This window comes from Lygodium microphyllum, chromosome 3, assembly GCF_053477565.2.
Source record: "Lygodium microphyllum isolate KBCC chromosome 3, Lygodium_microphyllum_v1.1.10, whole genome shotgun sequence".
Classification (NCBI taxonomy): Eukaryota; Viridiplantae; Streptophyta; class Polypodiopsida; order Schizaeales; family Lygodiaceae; genus Lygodium; species Lygodium microphyllum.
Genome location: NC_141137.1, coordinates 173,843,397 through 173,850,467, shown reverse-complemented (window position 1 = coordinate 173,850,467; position 7,071 = coordinate 173,843,397). Strand labels below are relative to the sequence as shown.

Below are 7,071 nucleotides of genomic sequence, written 5' to 3'. Positions count from 1 at the left end.
TGCACATGGCCTGATCACCAAGTTCCCAGCTCAACAGGACACATGCTCATCCCACCACCAGTGCGTCCGAGGACGTACGCGGATTAGGTGGGGGGAATGTTCCGGGCTAGCACCGGCCAGTAAAAAGAAGCCGAAGATGCATGAGGAAGGCCAAGATGAAGTGCCGAAGATGGTGGACGTGTCCCGGGGAAGCTGCTGGACGAGTACGGGATTTTTTAGATTTTTCGGTTTCCGGCACCGGCAGGCCCACTCGACCATATTTACGAAAAATAGCCCAATCCTTGTATGAGTCGGGGCCATTGAGCTTCCAAAGTTGTATTATATTAGTGTCTGAGTCATTAGGCTAAGTTGTGTCCGGCCGCCCGGACCCAATAGCTTAAAAGATACATTTTAAGTCAATAGGAGGTCAGTGTTTAGAAGAGTGTGGAGAGCTACGAGCGCGCCGACTGTCCCGAGCTCGCTACGCATTGTATCAGCGTCCGTTTTGCGTGCAGTAAAAACTAGGTTGTTCGTCTCTTTGAGCTCTATGTTTCCATGTCTTGCATTTCCAATTTTGCTGTGTGTCTGAGCAGATCTGAGTAGAGTTAGTTAATGCGTTATTTGTCTGTTTAAGTGCTAACTAGTGATTAGTGTGCCTTAGTCAGACAGGTGCCCATTAGCTAGTGTAGAGACCAACGTCCTTGCTCCCTAGTGTGTAGGTTAGCCAGTGTGACCTCCGTCCACCTTGTGATGCCTACGTGGATGCTTCCATGCACTAGCCGGGTCAGCTACGCCCTCGGATGACATTTATGTTGTCGGAGTTCTTGCTTGGCTGCGACGACCTGTGAAACAAGCCCCAACATGGAATTTAATGTGTTAACCTTTGGACAATGGATCAAAAGATCCTCCCCCATTTTGTTATTCATGTAGTCCCCTAGATGCAAATTGAAAACCTCCATACTTAGCAACTACTCTATGTGGGTAGAGTTCCCGAATCTTTCGGTCCATTTCCACTAACACCTTAAAGTAATTGCGGTCACCCTAGGAAAGGTTTTAGGGGTCAAACCTAAGAAGCACTTTAATTTGACCTAGCACTCGCAAGTACTAGTGGAGATGGATATTTCAGGATTTCTTCCCTCAAAAATGATAATCGAGTTGGATATTTCCCTTGCCTTCCCTACCCCAAGACTAAGGACTTCGCCCAAGCCCCGGCCCCCTTTGGAGGTCCAAAGCCCTCCGCCCACCCGAGCTCGTTCTCAGTAAAAATAGATCCTCCAATAGATTCACACTTTTAGACTCTCTCCCCGACTATGACTTAGACTCCTCGAGTGAGCCTGTACCCCCCACTCAACTGCTACCCAAATCTAGTGAGGTTGAAAACCATATTTTGCTCCTTCAATAGGTCTAGGATATGGACGATCAAGCTAGGCTAGTTCTTAACAAGGAGAATCAAGGTATGGAACCCCCCCTTGAGGTGCCCTCAGGCCAAAGACTTCGAGATGGAGATACTAAAAGACAACAAAAGAAACCATGAAAATGTCTCTACCATGCCATTTAAAACTAGCTTTGGTAAGAAAGACAAGAGAGTTAACATATGAAAATACTCTCATGGACTGTTAAAGGGATTTCATGCCTCCTCAAGCTAAGAAGATCTAGGCATGGTTAAAAAACAACAAATTAGATATAGTTTGTCTCCAAGAAGTCAAGGCATTTGGCCACACTCTCATGAAGAACTTAGCATGTGTAGCTACTACTAACTTTAATTGGTTTTCCTCTGAACATGCCCAGGGATTTGGAAGAACCATCATAGAAGTTTCCTCTATTTGGATCCTTACTTCTGAAAACATCATTAGAGGGGAATACTGGGTGGCCGTGCTCCCCCTCCTCCCTAGACTTCCCCATAGTTTCTGTCTATGCAAGAGGTCCCCAACATAATCGGGCAACCCTTTGGTCTTAGTCTTATGATCTATTCTTTGATTGTAGGAGACTTTAACATGGTAGAATTCATAGAAGATAGGTTTTTGGGTAAGGGATCCTCCATGACTTTAACACGGTGGAATCTTTAGAAGATAGGTTTTTGGGCAAGGGGTCCTCTACTATTGGTGTGGAAAAAATTAATTGGGACAATCTTGTTTACCAAGCGCCAACTCATTAATCTAGGCCTCAATAGGGACTTTACCTGACAGAACTACAGCTCTCGAATGAGCTTGCTAGAAAGGCCAGACTTTACCAGTGCTACCTCAGCATCAAGTTAGCAAACATGCTCACCAAAGCTAAGGCCAAACATATCTACACAAGTTTTCTCTTTGATCATTACCCTGTCATTGCCACTCTAGATGATAAATCAGCCAAAGTATGAAGCCCATGGTTCCATACAGACCCTTCCCTATTCTCTCTCCAAGTTGTCAAAGAAAAAATCCATAGCATTTGGAGTGAATACTTTCACAAGTTTCCTTCTCCCTCCAAAGCATGGAATGTTTCAATCAAGGATACGCAACTCCATCTAATTGCCATTAGAAAGTATGTTTTTAACTTTAGGAGGCAAAGGAGAGATGCAATCTACGAGGAACTAATGTGACTAGAAACTACTCCCCCAAGTATTCAGATCCAATTGCAAATCACCACCCTTAGACAATGGTTGAGACTAGAAGAGGACTCTATCATGCAACACACTTTGAAATTTTTTAAGGAATGATGGGTAGGCAAGGTGGACAAATCTTCGAAAGAAATGTTTAAGCTTCTTGGACAGTAGAACATGAAATAGCTCATACCCATTAGGAACTCATTGAGTTCTTCATGGGCCCTTTTCTTTGGATGTTTAGTGAAATGCTTAAAATGCTAACCTTGCTTTGACCAAGCTAAGCAAATAAGCCTGAAAAAAAATTCATTTAAAAAAAAATAGCTGAAAATTTTTGTAATGATTAGATCTAGAAAGGAACCCATTTCACTTTTTTCCATGCAGATCTATTCAAATTTTTGTCACTTTCGTCCTCCTCTTTTAGTGTGTCTTGTAGATCTCATTCTCTCACTACTCTCTCTCTCTAAAATGTCTTAAGGTTTTTCACTTGGTTAGAGGCTTCTTTTCTCTCACTACACCTATTGTAGCTCCCTCATCTCTCTGCCCTTTCACTCTCTCTCTTCCAAGTATGCTTTTACCTCCCATTGTAGCTCTCCATGGAACCTATGCTACAAATGTGCACCTACTATACCTCCCCCATCTCTCTCCCTTGGATTTTTCTCTCCCAAGGATGCTTTTCCCTCCCACTATAGCTCTCCATCACACCTCTACTATAGATCTGCACCTACTATAGCTCCCCCATCTCTCTCCCTTTACTCTCTCTTTCAAGGATGCATCTACCTCCCACCAAGCTCTTCATGGATCCCCTTCTCCTTTCTATGTAAGAGTGTAGAGGTGTACCTACTATGCTACCCCAATAATCTCCATATACTTTATCTCTTCTAGAGATGCATCTTCCTCCCGCTAAGCTCTCCATACATCTTCTTGTCTCTACTATGTAGTAGTACAGAGGTGCCTAACACTGACATCTCCAGTTACATCATGGCATTGTGAGAGATAGCCAATCAGCCGCCTAAGTTTTGCCTTCATGTAGATCTTAAAGTAGAGTATGCGACTCTCTATAGTTTCCATTATAAAGAGGTTGTTAATCATCATCAACTTTGTTTACAAAACATCAAAGCCATTGATCTATGGACAAATGGCACTTTGTATCCACTTAATCCATTGACTCACGCTGTACCACCATTCTCCAATATCATACAACTTGTACATTTTGTTGGTGATGCAATTAATGGCTTACTAGGGTATTGTGGGTGACTTTATGGAGCTTTGATGCATGAGGTTGCAAGGAAAGAAGAGCTTTAATGCACCCACAAAAAGATACAAGCATCATGGAATGTGGATAAGGAACACTTGAGACAGAGGGTGCATGACTTGTCTCAGAGGATGAATGACTTGACCAAAGAACTATGTGAGGTAAAGGAGAATGCTCAACAAATTGATCCAATTGCTGAGAATTACATTCACCTATGGAACTCCACTCGAAACCTGCGACATCCTATTGACCACTTTACGCACCTTCCCATGGGATACAGTGCTTGTTAGAGGAAGTGAAAAGCGATAGGACTTTTATCCAAGCACGGAGGTTCTCAAAAGCGACAAGTGAAAGCAACAAGATAATGAATTTTGTTCTGCATTTGTGACCTCCCATCTCATGGTCTTGTCAGCTCAATTCTTATTTTTTTTCTCTGTACATAGGGGATGTGCTGTAGCACTTTTGGGTTGCAATGCATCAGTGGAGTCGATGTAGGCCTCCATTCTTCAGACCATAGTGCATGAGAGGGATGCCATTAAATTGGTATATGATAGTACAAATGACAGGTTGCGACAAGCCCTTGGACAACATCTATTACATGATTTATAGGATATTGTCACTCCCACATAGGTGTTTGAAGCATGTGACTCGTCAGGGATCAATGATAGAGGATACAAGGTAGTATATCGGTGTGTGACAAGTATACTGTATGCAAACAAACTCACTTAGGCATTGCTTCCAACGCCCTACAATATACTAATGGCTGAATGATCCTCTAATAAAGATGTCAGCACTATGTTGGGTGGGTACAAGTGGGTGGACAACGTGATACCTGTGACACAATCAAAAAGTTTTACTTACAATACATTCAACAATGTCTATGTTGATGTGGATGCCTTACAAAGGGCAATGATTAGATATTATGACCTCACTCTTGAGGAGAGTGGTGGAAAGGCTATTTTTGTTCTCAAGCTTGATGAATGTCAAGTAGAAGGGTCAAGGGGTGGAGCGAATGAGCCTTACATTAATGAGTAGAGCACTTGTAGGAAAGGGACTTGATTGCAACAAAGAAGAAGGAGATGTGGAAGGACTCAAACATAGTAGAAGGCATAATGAAGACTAATTTGGAGTGCAAACTGAGAAGAACATATGGTGGCAGGCCACATGGGTACTCCCACATGAAGATTACGATACCTTAAGGTGGTAATTTAGTCATACAGGTATTCAAGAAATAGTTCATTACCAAATAAATGGTCAAAGGCTTCATGTACTTTGATGTTGGTGATTTTCACATCGAGTGACACCTTGGTGGTGATTTGAAGACACTAAAATGTATGTTGGACACTAAGATGAGTGCAAACACATTGCTCCCGTGCATATATTGTTGCCATCCCAAAATTCCAAAGGAAATGTTAGCAATGGAGAAAAAATAGATAAGGCAAAGGGGTCACAAGCAACATATTCTTAAAGACTCCGCACAAACTAAAAGAGGGAAAGGAACACATGTTTTTTTCAATGGAATTCTGAGCTGCAACCAGAGTGCTCCACCCTCCCGTGATATTGAAGAAAAAAATTGGAATTCCATTATTGCCATACCACTGAGTCGTGTGTATGTGTGTATCTTGCATGCAAGGCTCGGACTATTGGATAAGTTGTTGATGCTCCATGTGAACTATGCATGGAACATGGAGCTTGAGACACGAAGGGAGGAGTGTATCAAAGCACTTGAAGGGACCTTGTCTTCAATGGGGCTCCATGCCAGGGCTCTGACACTTAGAAAGGACCACAAAAACCCTAAAACAATGTAAGATAATCCCAACAAGATTTGTATGGGTGGAGCAATAACTAGACACCTTCTTTCAAATCACATTGAGGCTATGAGCCATACAAAGTTTGAATTTTGGAAGCTTGTGTGTGAGTACATAACCACTTATAGAGGGAATGAAGCCTCACTTGGTCTAAAATGGGCACATGTGTGGGAGGCTTGCGATAAGATGATCATGCTTTTGGAGAGGCCCCATCTAAATGAGGACAACATAAAAGCATTCAAAGTTTCTATTTGTAAATTCACTGAGTACATGGTCAATGGTTGGGATGAAACCCATATCACACACTATATGGTGCACTTTGTAGACCCTAATGCACCTTTTTGAATATTGGTTTTGAGGTCTATCTTTGTTTTGTTGATTACAACATATTTTATACGCACATGCACAACACTTTTTGGATGAGTAAGGATCCCTTGCTCTATGGAGCAATCAAGGTATGGAAAGGTCACACTACTAAGCAAAGTCTGCGTACTTTAAAAATACAGGACATAGTGACAAAAAAAATCATAGCAATGCATTTCATGAGATGTTTAATTGGTTTTATCGTACCTTAACTGGCAGGAAAGAGAAAAGGGCCACTAGCAATTTATCATTATGATGGAACATTATGAAGGTTGTTAGCGATCGTCGTAGACAAGGCTACAACTCATATTGTGCATCTGAGGGAGCCAGTCAATGGAGGAGCAGTCATCGTAGATGTGGCCGTGAATGGTTGCCGGCACTATAACTTTGTATTCAACACTTTTGGTCTTAATCTGTAAAAATGATAGTTTTCAAATTTTTATATCAGTCACATTAGATTTGGTTTCTCAAGGCTGCCAATACTATAAATATTATAGTCGTTACTTATTGGTTTCAAATATTAATAATGGTAATTAGGTTTTTTTGGACTTATATAAGTCAATTTCAACTTCATTTTTTTATTTTATATGTGAGTCTAGGAGAGTACTTATTGTTATTTTTTTCAATTGCTCTATCATTAGGGAAAGTTTGGGTTTTGGAAGGACCATTTATCTTGGCATCATACTTAAGATGTGATTAAAAAAAAGGGCAATAGAGAAGGGCCAAGTGTGCAAGAATTTTTGGTTTTTAAGAGAGGTTCAAAGATTCCTTTAAAAGATGCTTTATGCACTTTTTGCCTCGAAAAGTAGAGAGAATGTTTTTACAACTTTCGGAGCTCCATAACTTCTAGGCAAATGTCCCAAATTTTTCGAAGATTGTAGATCCAAACTCCTCTCATCGAGAGCTTTCCATAGATATGTTATATGATATAGTTTTTTTTGCTACATTTCAAATTCAATTTTGGCAAAAAATTGGAATTCAAATTATATAGCCGATTTTCCTTTGAAAAAGAATCTTAGATTATCTTTTCATTAAAAAATTCAAATCTCTTTGACTACTAAGATAAGTGGCCCTTCCAAAGTCCAAAC

At 41.0% G+C, this 7,071-nt stretch overlaps 1 pseudogene; it reads left to right on the top strand.

The window, feature by feature from the left end:
- The first annotated feature begins 5,332 nt into the window (after positions 1-5,332).
- LOC148039206 (uncharacterized) lies at positions 5,333-6,239 on the top strand (annotated as a pseudogene).
- Positions 6,240-7,071: the final 832 nt, after the last annotated feature.